We start from the raw sequence: 18,570 nt of genomic DNA, 5'->3' as shown, positions 1-18,570 counted from the left end.
TCACACGACCTATTTTCAGGCGTAAACGAGGCGTATTATGCCTCGATTTACGCCTGAAAATACGGCTCCAATACGTCGGCAAACATCTGCCCATTCATTTGAATGGGTTTGCTGACGTACTGTGCTGACGACCTGTAATTTACGCGTCGTCGTTTGACAGCTGTCGCGTTTGACGCGTAAAATGACTGCCTTGTCAAAGAAGTGCAGGACACTTCTTTGGACGTTTTTGGAGCCGTTTTCTCATAGACTCCAATGAAAACAGCTCCAAAAACGGACGTAAAAAAAACGCAGCGAAAAACGCAAGTTGCTCAAAAAACGTCTGAAAATCAGGGGCTATTTTCCCTTGAAAACAGCTCCGTATTTTCAGACGTAATTGCAGTTATCGTGTGCACATACCCTAAAGGAGAAAAAGCACCCAAAAATTTGTAGAGCAACCTCTTCTGAGCACAGCAATACCCCATATGTGGCAATAAACTGCTGTTTGGACCCACGGCAGGGCTTAGAAGGGAAGGAGCACCATTTGGCTTTTGAAGCTCAAATTTTGCTGCAATGATTTGTGGCACCATGTCGCATTTGCAAAGCCCCTGCAGGACCAAATCAGTGGAAACCCCCAAAAGGGACTTGAGAAGCTACACCCCTGAAGAAATTTATATAGGGGTATAGGGAACATTTTGACCGCACAGGTTTTTTTGCCGCATTTAGTGGAATTAGGCCATGAAATGAAAAAGCTAAATTTTTTCCGAAAAAACGTGGACATTTAAAATTTTTACAAGGAATAAAGCAGAGAAAGCACCCCAACATTTGAAAAGCTATTTCTCCCGATTACGGCAATACCCCATAAGTGTTCATAAACTGCTGTTTGGACACACTGGTAGGGCTCAGAACGGAAGGATCGCCATTTGGAGCTCAAATTTAGCTAGAATGGTTTTTGGGTGTCGTGACATGTCAAAAGCCCCTGCGGGGCCAAAACAGAAGGAGCCCCAAAAAAGTGACCCCATTTGGGAAGCTACACACCTTGCGGAATCTATCTAGGGGTATAGTGTGCATTTAGACTCAACAGGTCTTTTGCAGAATTTATTGGATTTAGGCCGTAAAAATTAATATCAACATTTTTTCCACTAAAAAGTTGAATGTTTTCATTTTCACAAGGAAAAAAGCCACCTAACATTTGTAAACCAATTTCTCACGACTAAGGCAATTCCCTACATGTGGTCATAGACTACTAGTTGCACACACAGCAAGGCTCTAAAGGGAAGGACCGCCATTTGGCTTTTGTAGTGTAGATTTTGCTTGGTAGTAGTTTTGTTTAGGGTTTTACTGCTATTTCAGTTTATAATGTGGGGGCATATGTAATCTGCGGAGTACATCAGGGTATATGTAAGCCGGGCGGAGTACATCAGGGTAAATGTAAGCTGTGCGGAGTACATCAGGGTATTTGTAAGCTCTGCGGAGTACATGAGGGTATATGTAATCTGGGCAGAGTGCATCAGGGTATATGTAAACTGGGCGGAGTACCTCAGGGTATATGTAAGCTGTGCGGAGTACATCAGGGTATATGTAAGCTGTGCGGAGTACATCAGGGTATATGTAAGCTGGGCGGAGTGCAACAGGGTATATGTAAGCTGGGCGGAGTACATTGGTAGATGTATGCTGTGCGGAGTACATCAGGGTATATGTAAGCTGTGAGGAGTACATCAGGGTATATGTAAGCTGTGAGGAGTACATCAGGGTATATGTAAGCTGGGCGGAGTACATCAGGGTATATGTAAGCTGTGCGGAGTACATCAGGGTATATGTAAACTGTAATGATAAGGGTAGGGAAACGGACAAGTGAGCCCTAATCTACCCGCCACTCTGTCCCTGCCTACTTGCAACGACCCACCCTAGGCGACGGGGTACAACTGGGCGGCGGTCCCTACGCTCAGTAAGTGCACAAGACAAACATACAAGGGAATATAAAGCAAAGGGAAAGGGGCAGTTGCAACAGAGTGGTGAACGAGCCAAGTCAAACCAGGAGAGCACGAGGTACAAAACGCAGAGCAGAAGAGTCGTCAGAAAGCTAGGGTCAGAATGGAGCAGGATCAAATTGTTAGGAGCTGTAGCTGGGCCAGGAAACCACACGGAAAGAATCACAAGCAAGGAGGAACAGGAAAGGCAGGTATAAATAGACAGAGGGCGCGAGCTAGCTGAGTCTGGCCAGGCTGCGATAGGCTCTCCCACTCCTAAGCCTGCCAGCCTGAGTGGTGGAAGCTGGAGTCAGTCTCAGAGAGATAGACTCAGGTGAAGACTGATTACCTCTGGAAGTTAACCCCGAAGCTGTGCCTGGCAGATCCTTTACATAAACTGTGCGGAGTACATCAGGGTATATGTAAGCTGGGCGGAGTACATCAGGGTATATGTAATATGTGAGGAGTACATCAGGGTATATGTAAGCTGTGCGGAGTACATCAGGGCATATGTAAGCTGTGCGGACATCAGGGTATATGTAAGCTGGGCGGAGTACATCAGGGTATATGTAAGCTGTGCGGACATCAGGGTATATGTAAGCTGGGCGGAGTACATCAGGGTATATGTAAGTTGGGCGCAGTGCATCAGGGTATATGTAATATGTGCGGAGTACATCAGGGTATATGTAAGCTGTGCGGAGTACATCAGGGTATATGTAAGCTGTGCGGAGTACATCAGGGTATATGTAAGCTGGGCGGAGTACATCAGGGTATATGTAAGCTGTGCAGAGTACATCAGGGTATATGTAAGCTGTGCAGAGTACATCAGGCTATATGTAAGCTGTGCGGACATCAGGGTATATGTAAGCTGTGCGGACATCAGGGTATATGTAAGCTGGGCGGAGTACATCAGGGTATATGTAAGTTGGGCGCAGTGCATCAGGGTATATGTAATATGTGAGGAGTTCATCAGGGTATATGTATGCTGTGCGGAGTACATCAGGGTATATGTAAGCTGTGCGGAGTACATCAGGCTATATGTAAACTGGGCGGAGTACCTCAGGGTATATGTAAGCTGGGCGGGGTACATCAGGGTATATGTAAGCTGGGCGGAGTACATCAGGGTATATGTAAGCTGTGTGTGGAGTACATCAGGGTATATGTAAGCTGGGCGGAGTACCTCAGGGTATATGTAAGCTGGGCGGGGTACATCAGGGTATATGTAAGCTGGGCGGAGTACCTCAGGGTATATGTAAGCTGTACGGAGTACCTCAGGGTATATGTAAGCTGGGCGGAGTACATCAGGGTATATGTAAGCTGGGCAGAGTGCATCAGGGTATATGTAAGCTGGGCGGAGTACCTCAGGGTATATGTAAGCTGTGCGGAGTACATCAGGCTATATGTAAACTGGGCGGAGTACCTCAGGGTATATGTAAGCTGGGCGGAGTACCTCAGGGTATATGTAAGCTGTACGGAGTACCTCAGGGTATATGTAAGCTGGGCGGAGTACATCAGGGTATATGTAAGCTGTGCGGAGTACATCAGGGTATATGTAAGCTGGGCGGAGTACATCAGGGTATATGTAAGCTGGGCAGAGTACATCAGGGTATATGTAAGCTGGGCGGAGTACCTCAGGGTATATGTAAGCTGTGCAGAGTACATCAGGGTATATGTAAGCTGGGCAGAGTGCATCAGGGTATATGTAAGCTGGGCAGAGTACATCAGGGTATATGTAAGCTGGGCAGAGTGCATCAGGGCATAATGGGATGATGTAATAATGGGGTGAATTAATTCTGTCATTGTTTTTTGTTTAATTTTTTTACGGTGTTTACAGTGCGGTAAAAATAACGTGATATTTTTATAGTTGAGGCCACTCCGAATACGGCGATATGTATTATGTATAGTTTTTTTCATTTTTTTTCTAATTATAATGGACCTGATCAGAGAAACAGGACAATTATTGTTTTTATTACTTAAAACTTTTATTTATTTATCTTAAACATTGTGTTTTTTTACTGCGAGCAGCTAAAAGCCGCCATGGAAAAAAAAACGGCTCCACCTGCCATTGAAATCAATAGGAGGCGGTTTCGGACGCTTTTTTGGCGGTGATTCCGAAGCCGGTTTCCGTGTCAAAATCAGCATAAAAAAAACTCTGTAAACTGGGCCTTAATGGGCGAAAAAGCACCTTTGTGACAGGTAATAATTTGTATACCATCTACTGGAACAATTGGGCCATTATATGCATATAGCGCCATACACTGTACTGTGTGATAGAGAAAAATAAACACCTATACAAGAATCACACACACACACACACACACACACACACACACACACACACACACACACACACACACACACACATATTAATATCAAATATAACAATTATTTGTTGGAAAGATATACATGTAAAAAATACATAAAGGATACATATTACCCACAAAGCTGGGTCCCCTCATAGAACCCCGGCAAATAGTGCAAAAAGAGGTGGCAAGTAGGCAGGGGCGTAGTTAGGGGGGGGCAGGCGTGGCATGTGCCCCGGGCACAACTAGGTGGTAGAGAAGGGGGGCGCTGTGGCAGAGCAGCTGATCGCTGCTGATAGGCGCCCTGTATGTTGGACACCAGCAGCAGCGATCAGCATTAGGAAGAGCCAGGAGTTCATGCGGCGGCGTTCTGACTGGGGTTTGTGACGGCCTGGGAGTGGACCACTCCAGTCACCTGACTTGTCACCTGACCTCACTGGTCCACTCCCGGGCTGTCACCGACCCTAGTCAGAAGAAACTCCGCCGCTGCCTGCGCCGCATGACCTCCTCTGGTGAGTCACGTCAGGCAGAGCGGAGAGTGGTAGAGGTAGGCTACCGCTCTCCGCTCTATTTACAGTGTGGCGCTATTTACAAGGGGTGGGGAGTGTGGCGATATTTACAAGGAGGGTGGCGGGCTGTGTGTGGCACGATCTACAAGAGGGGAGTTTGGCGCTATTTACAAGGGGGGGGAGTGTTAGGAGGGCTGTGTTGGTGCTGTTTACAAGGGGGGCTGTGTGTGGCGCTATCTACAAGAGGGGCTGTGTTTGGCACTATTTACAAGGGGGCAGCGGGCTTTACAAGGAGGGCTGTGTTGCGCTGTTTACAAGGGGGGGGCAGTGTGGCGCTATTTTACAAGGGGGGGTCAGTGTGGAGCTTTTTACAAGGGGGTCAGTGTGGCGCTATTTACAAGGAGGGGCTGTGTGGCACTATCTACATACCGGGCTGTGTGCCATTATCTACAAGCGGGGGCTGTGTGTGGCGCTATTAACAAGGGGGGGCTGTGTGGCCCTATTTTCAATGGGGGTCTGTGTGGAGCGATCTACAGGGGGCTGTGTGGCGTTATATACAAGAGGGGGGGCTGTGTGTGGCACTATATACAGGAAGCTGTGTGGCATTATCTACAAAGGGCTGTATGTGGCCTCTTTTTTTAATTTATTTTCTTATTTATTGTTATGGTAACTCCCTTATAGAACTATATCGCTTGCAAAATGTACAAATAGTTTTATGCTAGAGTTACATTAAAAAAAATAGTAAAAAAAAATTACACCTCATTGATTGGTAGAGCAAGCAAACACAGCGAGGGGGAAGGAGATGTCGGGAAAGAAGTTGGGGTGGGGGGCGCCAATCTGAATCTTTGCCCCTGGTGCAGGAGAACCTAGCTACACCTCTGCCCATGTTTATCTTCAGATATAGCCTACTAGCAATGTCACCCATGGAGTAAAGACATATAGACTGTAACCAAGTCAGAATAAAAAGAGGCATACAGACCAGGGCTATGGGGGGATCCCATAGGTTAAGGGCCTGTTCGCATCAGCGTTGGGGTTCCGTTCGTGGGTTCCGTCAGACCTTTCAGACCCTTCTGTAAGGTTTCGTTTTTTTTTGGCAGGATCAATTGCACGGTCAACTACGCTATTGATTCCACACAAAAAAAAACGGAAACTTTACAGAACGGAGACAAACAGAAACTTTTTGCAACGGAAGCATTGCCATTGAAATCAATGGTAATGCAAACGGAAAGCTATGGTTTCAGTTTGGTTTCCGTTCATAGGTTCCCCTGATGGAAAGGTCTGACGGAACCCTGACACTGTATTAAGAACCACTGATCTTTGAGGTCCAGAAGGGTTGGGCCATATTTCTGTGTGGTGAGACATTGCACCTTAAACTCCACACACAAGCAATAATTCAAGCCTTATTGACTTAATAGTGGAATTTATTACAAGTTTACGCCATATTTGCGCAACAATTTGCAACGGTTTTCCACCTCTTGCGATTTCTTTTTCTAAAGTGGATGTGGCTAACCTGAAGGGGCAGGGCCAACCTGACCCGATGCATTTACGCCAGAAATTGGCGTAAATTATAGCAGAAATAGAGCATAGATTTAATTTTCTAGTGCACTGACCGCACAAGATGCGACTAATTTATTAAGGGGCGTGCGCCTCTTAATATATTATTTGATCTTACTCATGAAGGTTTCAAACTAAGACTAGCATATAAAACTCTAGTGTTGGTGAATCTGCCTATACGTCCGAAAGCATGAGGCCGGGTTCTCACGGGTCGGATACGCTGTGTAAAAATCACGCAGCATGTCCAACCTGGAACCCGCAGTACATTCCGTCTGAAAAATGGCACCACGTTGTGGTGCGGTTTTTCTAACTGGATTTCTGCTGTGGAAGAAAGCGCTCATACTTACCCCCTCCGTCTTCTCTGCGCATAGTCCGGCCTCCTACAATGTCGTTGCAGGCCATGTGAGGCTGCAGGCTGTGATTGGCTGCAGCGATTACATGGGATGAAACCTCATCCCCGGAGGCCGGACTGCAGGAAGAAGGAGGGCGTTCTGGATAAGTATGATTTTTTTCATTTCTGTAGTTGCGATTTTTTTAGCGTCATCACTGCGATTACGCCGCAAAAGTCACAACACTTGGCTTTCTGGTGTGGAATTTGGATCTGAATTTAATTAAATGGGGAAAACCCGCAACGTAAGATCAAATAAAACGCAGCATAAATTGACATGCTGCGGAATTAACCCGTTAGTGACCGGCCCATCGTGTTTCTACGTCGGTCACTAACGGGCCTTATTCCGATGCCATAGACTTTTTACGTCGCGGCATCGGAATAAGTAAACAGAGCAGGGAGCTGTCAGATCTCCCTGCTCTCAGCTGCCAGAGGTAGCTGAGGGCTGAGCGTCCCTGCTCTGCCGTGTGAGATCGATATTAGTATCGATCTCACACGTTTAACCCCTCAGATGCAGTGCTCAATAGCGAGCACCGCATCTGAGTGGTTTTGGAGAGAGGGAGGGAGCTCCCTCTCTCCCCCACCGACACCCGGCGATACGATCGCCGAGTGTCTGTGTCTCTAATGGCAGCCGGGGGTCTAATAAAGGCTCCCAGGTCTGCCTGGAGTGAATGCCTGCTAGATCATGCCGCAGGCATGACCTAGCAGATGCCTGTCCGTGTTAAACGGACAGGCAGTAATACACTGCAATACAAAAGTATTGCAGTGTATTATAAATGCGATCGCAGAATCGCATATTATAGTCCCCTAATGGGACTAGTAAAAAAGTGAAAAAAAAGTTTAATAAAGTTAATTTAAAAAAAAATGTGAAAAAAAAATGAAAAACCCAGCTTTTCCCCTTACAAAATGCTTTACTATTAAAAAAACAAAATAAAGTAAAAAAGTTACACATATTTGGTATCGCCGCGTCCGTAACGACCCCGACTATAAATCTATTACATTATTTAACCCGCACGGTGAACGCCGTAAAAAAATTACAAGTCGTCCCGCAAAAAAAAAGCCCTCATACAACCGCATCGGCGAAAAAATAAAAACGTTACGGCTCTTCAAATATGGAGACACAAAAACAAATAATTTTGAAAGAAAAGCGTTTTTACTGTGTAAAAGTAGTAAAACATACAAAAACTAGACAAATTTGGTATCGTTGCAATCGTAACAACCCGCTGAATAAAGTTAGTGTTATATACTGCACGGTAAACGGCGTAGATTTAGGACGCAAAAAAGAGTGGCGAAATTTCAGATTTTTTTCTATTCCCTCCCCAAAAAAAAGTTAATAAAAGTTAATCAATAAATAATATGTACCTAAAAATGGTGCTATTAAAAAGTACAACTTGTCCCGCAAAAAAGAAGACCTTATACAGCTATGTCGATGCAAAAATAAGGTTATAGCTCTTGGAATGCGACGATTGAAAAAATAAAAAAATAGCTTGGTCATTAAGGTCCAAAATAGGCTGGTCATTAAGGGGTTAAAGTCCGCACTGCATGTCAATTTATTGATGTTTACGCTGCGTTTTCTTTCCACAGCGTGGGCTTGAGATTTTCTAAATTTGCTGCTACTGTAAATGCTGCGGAATTTCCGCACAGGATTCCGTTGCGGAAATTCCGCAGCTTTTACGCTACTGGGAACCTGGCCTAAGGCTTCATAAGAATTCATAGATGGTTCTAAAATTGTGTTATTAAATCCTGAACGACCACCGTATAGACTTTTTACGGTGGCCGCTCAGGGTATTTATTCTAAAGCACCGCCTTTTCACGGTGGCACTTCAGAAGTTGTTTCCTGCGAATCGGGCGCTCTGTTCCTGAAGTCACCCGTTTAACCCCTCAGATGCGGTTTTCAATAATGACCACCGCATCTCAGAGGTTTTAGAGAGAGGGGGCTCCCTCTCTCACCCCATTGGCAAACCTACAATGCGATCTCGAGATTTGGATGGTATTATGGCAACCGGAGGCCTAACACAGGCCCCCATGTCTGCTTTTAGTGAATGCCTGCTAGGCCATGCTAAGGGATGCCTGTCAGTTTTACACTGCCCGACAATAATACACTGAAATACAGAAGTATAGCAGTGTATTATAAAAGTGATCAAATGACCGCATAGTGAAGTCCCCAAGTTGGACTACAAAAAAGTTTAATAAAGTTTCTAATAAATAAATAAAAATCCCAAGTAAAAAACAAAATAGAAAAACCTCACAAAATGCTTTAATATGAAAAAGTAAAAAAAAGTTACACAAATTTGGTATCGGCGCATCCGTAAGGACCCCAACTATAAAACGATTACATTAAATAACCCGCAACCGGTGAATGCCGTAAAGATATAAGATAAAAACAATGCCAGAATTGCTGTTTTCTGTTCATCCTGCCTTCTAAAAAATCTGGTAAAAAGTGATCAAAAAGTCGTATATACTCCAAAATGGTACCAATAAAAACTACAAGTCGCCCTGCAAAATAAAAGCCCTCATGCAGATATGTCAGCAGAAAAATAAAAAAAAAGTTATGGTCAACGCAAAAATAAAGTTATAGCTCTTTGAATGCGACTAAGGAAAAACTTAAAAAAAATTGCTTAGTCATTCAGGTTTAAAATACCTTCGGTATTAAGGGGTTAATTGTGAAAACTGTTGTGTATTATGGTTTTCCACTAGTTACTCATGACAAACAAATAAACAAAGCCAAATTATGGAATTTATAAAATCAAAACATATTTGACAGAAACCGGTTGTCTCTTATTGACAGGAGATCAATTTCAGCATATCGTAGCCAATAGTGACTCCGGCATCTAAGGAGTGTAAAGGGAATATGTCGCGAATTATAAACAAGTTTAAGTAAGTTACTTATTTTTATTATATTGTTTACATTTTTTGCTGTATTTATTTTTTTTTTTCTTCCACATGGTTTGAAGTATTAAAAATGAAATAATAATTTGACATGCTTTCCTATGTTGGCCACCAGAGGGAGAACTTCCCAGAATTACAACAAGGTGAATAAGGGAAAGCAACCTGACTTACAGCTGCTGTAAATGTGGGAGGGAATCTCACCCCCCTCCCTATTTTTGGCTACAAGCCAGGAAAAGGTGTCTTCAAATTGCGAAGCATTGTTCGGCTCCCATTTTGGGAGAACTTTTACAATGCAGCTGGTAGAAGCTATAGAATGCACTAAAAGGCTAAGAATGATGAAAGTGAAGTGAATGACTTTTCAATTGACAGGTTCACACGGTGTGTATTTGATGTGGTTTTTTGGCGCCTTTTACGTGCCAAAAACCACAAACGCTTGATTACGCTTTTAATTTACATAATTAGTACAGTGCGCTGTTAGTACATACAACGCACTTTTTTACACACGCATTTTTAAAAAACGCGTTGTGTAAATAGAGAAGTGTCGAGTCAATTCCTTTGCACGTAAAACTTGCCAAATGTTCCCATAGTCAATGGGAGTCCTAATTATGGCCCAAAAAGCGCACACAAAATGCATAAAAAAACACTCGAAAAAAGCGACAAACGCTTGATTAAGCTTCACATTTAGATCAATGGGAAAGCGAGTCGTTAGTTTTTTACCCAAGAGTTTTAAAAAAACGTGTAGCGTTGAATCAATTCTTTGGTGCATAAAATGCGCCAAATGTTCCCAGAGTCAATGAGAGTCCCAACTACGCTCCCAAAAACTTGCAAAAAGCGCCCACAAAAAAAAAAAAACCTGCAAAAGGAATTGTCCATGGCCCCATAGAAATGAATGGGGCAGTGTGCTATCCGTTAAAAAAATGGATAGCACACTGAAGTATTTCACTGAAGTGTGCTTGAGGCCTAACTTTTTTTGCAGCCACTGCTGGACCTATTGGACTATGTTGTAGATTCGGTGGACTACTGCGATGATCTACGGTTTTTGTTTAAATAAAATGGTTAGCGAGGATTATATGGGGGAGTTTTTATTTCAATAAAAATATTTTCTTATGTCTCTGTTTTTTAATACTTTAGTAATGGCAGTTGTCTATTTGACGACGGCCATTACTAATGCGGGCTTAATGCTAGATGTCAAGTGGTATTATAATACCTTCCACTCAAGGTTTTGTGAAATATTATTACTCTATTTGGAATTAATGAACAAATCACTGGAATGAGGATAGAGCTTATAAAATGAAACTTTTATTTCTTCATTGTTTAAAATGTGCAAATACATACACAAAGAATAAAGTTGTAGAATAAAACTGTACTCCCTTTTGTGAGAGAAAAATACAAAGCTCCAAATGTTTCAAGAGGTATATTTGGGGTAATCCAGCCCCCTACCCGTTCTATAGTGTATCCAAGTCCATCTTGATCCTGGTAGCTGGGGACTAGGAAACCTCCTATTTTCCTTTTATGCGTGTCCAGGCAACTAGTATTATGCCTTTTCCCATGCGGGGCTTAATGTTAGCCAGTAAAAAGGCTAATACTAACCCCCATTATTACCCCGGTACCCACCGCCACCAGTGGTATCGGGAAGAGCCGAGTACGATCCAGTACACGACCATCTGTTGTGAAGGTCGAGTATTGTGGGCGGCCGCAGGCTGTATTATGAGGCTGGGAAGAGCCAAAAACCGTGACTTTTGCCACCCTGGTAATGCTAGGCTGCTGCTGCCATGTTGTATCTGACTGGTTATAAAATATGGGGGGGACCCCATGTATTTTTTTATTTTTTGTTTTTGTTTTTTTTTAAAAACTACGCGGAGTCCCCCCAATTTTCATAACCAGCCAGATACAACATAGCAGCAGCCTAGCATTACCAGGGTGGGAAGAGTCACGGTTTCTGGCCCTTTCTAAGCCTAATAATATCAGCCTGCGGCCGCCCCAGTGCCCGGCCATCACAACAGATGGTCGGGTACTGGATCGTACCCGGCCTTTCCCAATACCCCTGGTGGTGGTGGGTCCCGGGGTAATAATGGGGGTTAGTGCTAGCTTTTAACTGGCTAACACTAAGCCCCGCCTTAGTAATGGACATCGTTAAACAGACAACTGGCATTACTAAGGTGCTAATAAAGTATTAAAAAAAACACAGAGACATAAGAAAATATTTTTATTGAAATAAAAACTCCCCTACAACCCTCGTCAACCATTTTATTAAAAATGTCCAGCAGGTCCAGCGGAACCTGCAAAACAAAAAAAATTAACGTTAACAATATGAAAAATATAAATATTTATACTCCTCTACAGCAACTTCTGTCTTCTCCCCACAATAAATACTAGAGGTCCACACAAGCACCTTGCACGCGCCCCCCACACATACGCCCACGCAAACCATCACACAACCCCCCCACAAGCACACTGCACACAACCCCCCCCCCAACAGCACCCTGTATGCACCCCCACACACGCCCAACATCACACAAGCCCCCTGCACACAACTGTTGGTGCAGTTGCATGTTTGGGGGGGATTTGTGTGTGGGGGGGGGTGCTCACCGCTGATTTTTCAAAACAGCTGATAAGCGGCTATGAAGGATCAGCGGCGCACCTGCATACTCTGCTGCACAAAAATAGGATACAGCCCTGCTGCGCACACTACACACACCGCTCTACTACACACACACACAGCCCTGCTGCCCGCGCACGTTGACACACACACACACACCTCTGCTACACACACACAGAGTTCTGCTACACACGCACACAGTTACAGCAGGTGTGCAAGTGGGCCACGAGAGGGGTGGTCGCAAGGGGGGGGGGGGTGGCAGTGATAAAGACATACAGACACGCACACACACACCTTACCTGCAGTGCAAAATGGCGCCGGTTTTCCCCCTACAAACCAGCTTCTATGCTGGGTCGCTCTGAACTGCGCTTGCGCAGTACAGAGCGAGACGGCAGAAGCACAGGATGTAAGGAACGGGACGATGTCGTATTCAATCTGTGTATGCATCGTTAAGAGACACATGCACAGATGAAATAAAACATGGCAGCCCCCCAGTAAAGTAAGAAAGTGTTAATAAAAAAAAATATTTTGTGTGGAAAAATAAATAAAGTCAATATAATATTTAATTAAATAAAAACACAAACTAATAAAAAAAAAATCATGACACCTTTCCTTTTAACAGAGTGAGGGTAACTCCACAGGGTTGGAGGGAAGCTTTTCAAGTGCTGACCATAATGATCTTCATATAAACACAAAATATTGTGTGCCCATACACATAACTATAGTAGTTAACGATACAAGCAGTAAATATAACTATTAAAGGGGTCTGACCATCAGGGACATTTTAAGACATATCCACAGGATATTCGATAAATGTCAGATCGATATAGGTCCCACCTCTATCTCTAGAACGGGGCCCCCTAATCCCCGTTCTTCCTTTCTTGGCTCCCGCTGCCTCCCGGCCACTTCCTGATTGGATGGTCGGGAGTTACGAAAACGGCGTAGCTCACTGAGCTACGCTGTTTCCGTAACTCCCATAGACGTGATTTACAGAAACAGTGTAGCTCGCATGCTACGCTACTTCCGTAACTGCCATTCACTACTATGGGAGTTATGGAAACAGCGTAGCTCAGTGAGTTACGCTGTTTTCGTAACTCCCGACCATCTAATCAGGAAGTGGCCGGGGAAAGGTAGAACGGGGTTTAGGGGGCACCATTCTAGAGATAGGTGTGGGTCCCAGTGGTGGGACCCGCATCTGACATTTATGGCATATCCTGTGAATATGCCGTAAACGTCCCTGACAGGCAAATCCCTTTAAAGATTGTTTTTTACTCATTTTACTAAAATAATTGATCCTAACTCTGGAAAATGTTCTCTGTCAGACACTGACAGATCAGTGATGGTCATGCACATAAGATACATGTAATAATATGATGCATTTATATGTGCCACCTGTGTCACTTGTCTCTGTACTTCCAATTCAATGGTTGAAATACATTACCAGGCGGCACTCTAGCAGGAGCACCCATCTCCTCAATCTCAGATGCAGGGCCGGACTGGCCATCTGGCAGTTCTGGCAAATGCCAGATGGGCCGGTGAACAGTGGGCCGCCTGCTGGCCGCTCAAACAATTAGCACCGGCGGACTGCTGCCTCTATGAGGGGGCAGCAACGCTACTGAAACCAGCCACCGATACCTGCCTTACAATGGCGCTGATTGGCAGGGCAGAATGACTTGCACCGCTTCCGTTGTTGAAAGGCGCTGATTGGCGGGGCAAGTCCTTCTGCCCTGCTAATCGGTGCTTTTCAATGACGCTAGCGGCACGATGACATCATCACGCTGCTTCCATTGTTGAAAGGCGCCGATCAGCGCCGTCGCTCACCCCAGCAGACCTGATCAGAAGACAGCAGGCCTACATTGACACAGGATGGCGTGGGATCAGATCAAGGTGAGCATGTAAAGTTTTGTTTTTTCCCCACTTAAAATTGTGAGTGCCATTATCTACAGGGGAGGCTATGTGTGGGGCACTATATACAGGGGGAGCTATATGTGGGTCACTATATACAGGGGAGGCTTTACGTGGGGCCTTATCTGCATGGGAGGCTATATGTGGGACACAACCTACAGGGGAGGCTATATGTGGAGCACAGTCTACATGGGAGGCTATATGTTGAGCACAGTCTACATGGGAGGCTATATGTGGGACACTAAGGGGGGCTATATCTTAGGGCACTATATACAGGGAGAGCTATATGTGGGGCACATTCTATAGGGAAGGCTATATGTGGGTCACTATATACAGGGGAGGCTTTATGTGGGGCCTTATCTACAGGGGAGGCTATATGTGGGATGCAACCTACAGGGGAGGCTATATGTGGGACACTAAGGGGGCTATATGTTGGGGCACTATATACAGGGAGAGCTTTATGTGGGGCACATTCTATAGGGGGCTATATGTGGGACACCATATACAGGGGGGGGCTATATGTGGGACACCATATACAGGGGGGCTATATGTGAGACACCATATACAGGGGGGCCATATGTGGGGCAAAATCTACAGGGGAGGCTATATTTGGGTCACCATCTACAGGGGGCGCTATATGTGGGGCACCATCTACAGGTGGGCTATATGTGGGGCACTATCTACGGGGAGCACTGTGTGTGTTTGGGACACAGTGTATGGTGCTACTATAATCAGGGACACAGTGTATGGTGCTATTATAATCGGGGACACAGTGTATGGTGCTATTATAATTAGAGGTGCAGTGTATGGAACTATTATATTTAGGGGTGTGTGTCACATTTACAGTGTGTGGCACCATGAGAATTTTATCTTTGTTTATCGTTGCAGAAATTATTGAATAGTGAGAAGCTAAAGACATCTGAGCGGCAAACTGCAGAAATGTGTCGTGGCCGGGACAAGTCATTATGGAGGTCTGGACCGGATGGAGAAGAAAAGAGAAAAAGAACTAGAATCTGAGATGTCACCGGTGAGTCACTTAATGTAAATGTTTATTCTGCCTCTAATCAGTACTGTAGTCACTGTATGATCTGCAGCGAGATGATGGGAGGTATGACTTTTTTTTTTTTTTGTGAAACAGAAACTCCCAGCATATCCTTACCATTGTTTGGTCCATTCTGGGAGCTGTAGTTTTACGACATACAAACCTATACGGCAGGTATTGCACTAAATTGAGCTCTATTTGTGCTGGTGCTGTATTTATGTACTGAGCTTGGTTCTGGAACTGTATATATGTACTGAGCTTGGTTCTGGGTCTGTATATATGTACTGAGATTTGTTCTGGTGTTGTATATATGTGCTAAGCTTGTTTCTGGAGCGGTTTATATGTACTGAGCTTTGTTCTGGAGCTGTGTATATATATATATGTACTGAGCTTGGTTCTGGTGCTGTGTATATATATATGTTGTCAGCTTGGTTCTGATATATGTACGGAGCTTTGTTCTGGTACTGTATATATGTACGGAGCTTGGTTCTGGTACTGTATAGATGTACTGAGCTTGATTCTGGTGATGTATTGAGCTTTGTTCTGGTGCTGTATGTATGTAATGAGCTTTGTTCTGGAGCTGTAAATATGTACTGAGCTTTATTCTGGTGTTGTATATACCGTATGTACTGAGCTTTATTCTGGTGTTGTATATATGTACTGAGCTTTGTTCTGGTGTTGCATATATGTACCGAGCTTGGTTTTTGGTGCTGTATATATGTATGAGCTTGGTTCTGGAGCTGTATATCTCAGAGCTTGGTTCTGATGCTGTAATTCTATGGAATACATTTATAATAACAAAATTGCAGGGCAGATGGAATTATTTAATGGGAACCTGTCAGGTAGTTTTAACCCCTTATACCGCCACCATGCAGTAATACATGACCTGACAATATTTCCAAACATTCCCCTGTATGTTATTCTCAGATGCAGAAAAATCTATAAAATCAACTTTTAAACCGGCGCACATTATATGCTAATTACCCATTAAAGGGTCATGGGGCGGTGCCGCTATCCTGAAGAATCACATAGTCCTGCCTCCAAACCCAATTTTCCATGCTTGATTGACATCCCCCTGGCTGTTATACATCACTACCAGTCTCCTCCAACTTTCTCAGATGCGCCATTGTCTTGTACTACTTGGGCACACACCGTGCACACAGGTGTACTCTGCCCGGCTGCACCACGCATGTCAGTACAAGGCAACGGCACATCCGCAAGAGTTGGAGGAAGATACTAGTGATGTAGAACAGCCAGGGGGATGTTAATCAAAATCTGGGGGCGCCATTTCTAGCTTTTCTGCTGCCTGAGGCGAAAAATTGAATCAGCCCTGCGGACAGCAGTGAACACAAACATTACAATAACTGCTGCCTCCTGGTGTTTAAAACCAAATCTTTGCAAGATTTATTGCTGTGTACTCTGCAATGATGGGAAGGAGCACTGCAGAAATGAAGTATAGTGCTTGTTGGCTGAGCCACAGCTAATCTGCTCTAGACTTGTTTTCTGCACTGATTCCTCGCTCATTATCGCATATCTCTGGTGCCGCAGAGGAAAAGGAGAATCAGTACCTGCCCAGTCTGCATGTACAAATGAAACCTAACGCTGGTTGGCTGTGCATCAGCGATGGGCTTGCTCTTTCTACTGCCCCCTGAGCACAAATATGCATTTGTGTGAGTTTTGTGTCTTCTTCTAATGTATTAGTGGCATTTATGTGCGTGTTGTTTTCAGTTTAAGTGGTATGTGTGCTATATGTCTAGTGTGTAAGTGTTATGTGAGGTATGTGTTTGGCATTTGTGTGGTGTGTGTGTGTGCGGTATGTGTCTAGTGTGTGGTACGTGTCTAGTGTGTAAGTGGTATGTGTCTAGTATGTGGTGAGTGGAGTATGCAGCATCTGTGCCAGTTGTGAGTAGTGCATGTTCAACATGTGTCCTTGGTGGGGGTAGACAATGTGCGGCATATGTCTTAGGTGTGAGAGGCGAGAGTGGAGGATATATCCTTGGTGTGATTGCGTATGTGTCCTAGGTGTGAGTTGTGTGCGTGTGCATGTGTCCTAGGTGTGAGTAGCACGAATGCCCCATGTGTCCAGCTTCTGGGTTACATCTGTGTATCATGTGTCCATCATGTGAGTGTTTGTGTATATAGCTGAATAAAAAATAGATTTCATACTATTTAGTTACAGTATGGTGATATTTTAGCATTGTATAATGGTATAATTCGCAATACTTATACATCAGCATTAGGCCATGATCACGCAATCAGGAATTGATTAGGACTAAGTCCCTGATTCCACACCTAAATCCCTTTCAAAGCCACTAACATTCTGCATCCATTACAAGTGAATGGACTATTTTAAACCCCATTCACATGCAGCGAAAATAGGTGTGCTTGAAAAAAAATTCCGCTCCGCAAAAAAAATCCACTAGAATAATGAGCATGTTCATTATACTTGTAGAAAAGCAGTGGATTAGTTGGAGCTATCAGGAACTATTCCTCTTTCATTTACACCTGTTTTAATAAATCTCCTCATTTCTTGTATAGCTGAAAGGTGGTTCCATGTACTCCAGCCCAACATTGGCGGCTGCATATGGCCTGCGGTGGTCCGGTCTGCTTAAAAATTCCAGGGCTGATTTTAAGTCCCAGTACGGCCCTGCTCAGAAATATCTGGAATAGACTCTCTGTCACTGAGAGAAACTGGACACCAATAGCGAATAGGTTTACATAAACTATAGGAGAAATATAACACATTACATTTTATAAAACCTCGGAAAACCATGAGCTCAGAGTTAGGGCTTGTCCACACCTAACGGAAATGCTGCAGATTTTCCATCTGGAATTGCGGACGGAAAATACGCAGCAGAATACACTAGCAGCAAAGTGGGTGAGTTTTAACAAATTCACCTGCGGTGCGTATTTTTCGTTCCGCAGCATGTCAATTCCTGTTCCAGAAAGTGGACTGAATTGCTCAGATGAGTTACCATCTCCCAACATTGAGAAAAACGCAGCAAAATCCGCACCATTTCCTGCAGTAAAAAACTGCAGCAGCATTTCCGTTAAAACTAGCAGACATTCCGTTGCGCAAAGACCGCATAATTTCCTGTGTTTTTTCTGCAGAAAATGGTCCGGATTTTGCTGCGATCGGAAATATTATACAGCGTGTGGATGAGATTTGTTAAATCTCAACCACTTTACTGTTACTGTATTCTGCTGCGTATTTTCCGTTCGCAATTCCGGATGGGAAAATACGCAGCAATTCCGTTACGTTTGGACAAGCCCTAAAAAGGAAAAAAATTATTTCCATATATTGACAGTTTGTTTATAGGGTAAGTCAGGGGCTTTAGCGATCGGTCAACCGGTATCTTATGTGTGCGGCCAGCTTTAAGAGGTTAGATGATAAATGTATGATTGCTGGGGCCCCTAACACTGGGACCCCCACCA

At 44.2% G+C, this 18,570-nt stretch overlaps 1 long non-coding RNA gene across 3 annotated transcripts in view; it reads left to right on the top strand.

Moving 5' to 3' along the window:
- LOC142759548 (uncharacterized) overlaps positions 1–18,570 on the top strand; it is a 121,437-nt gene that overhangs the window by 5,313 nt on the left and 97,554 nt on the right. For all 3 annotated transcript variants that reach the window (XR_012883149.1, XR_012883147.1, XR_012883148.1), the window contains exons 2-3: positions 9,489–9,577; positions 14,982–15,120. This is a non-coding gene — a long non-coding RNA (uncharacterized LOC142759548). The remainder of the gene's footprint in view (positions 1–9,488; positions 9,578–14,981; positions 15,121–18,570) is intronic.

This window comes from Rhinoderma darwinii, chromosome 4 (assembly GCF_050947455.1).
Source record: "Rhinoderma darwinii isolate aRhiDar2 chromosome 4, aRhiDar2.hap1, whole genome shotgun sequence".
Classification (NCBI taxonomy): domain Eukaryota; kingdom Metazoa; phylum Chordata; class Amphibia; order Anura; family Rhinodermatidae; genus Rhinoderma; species Rhinoderma darwinii.
Note: the sequence above shows the minus strand (reverse complement) of the source record. Positions and strands in the feature narration are given on the sequence as shown.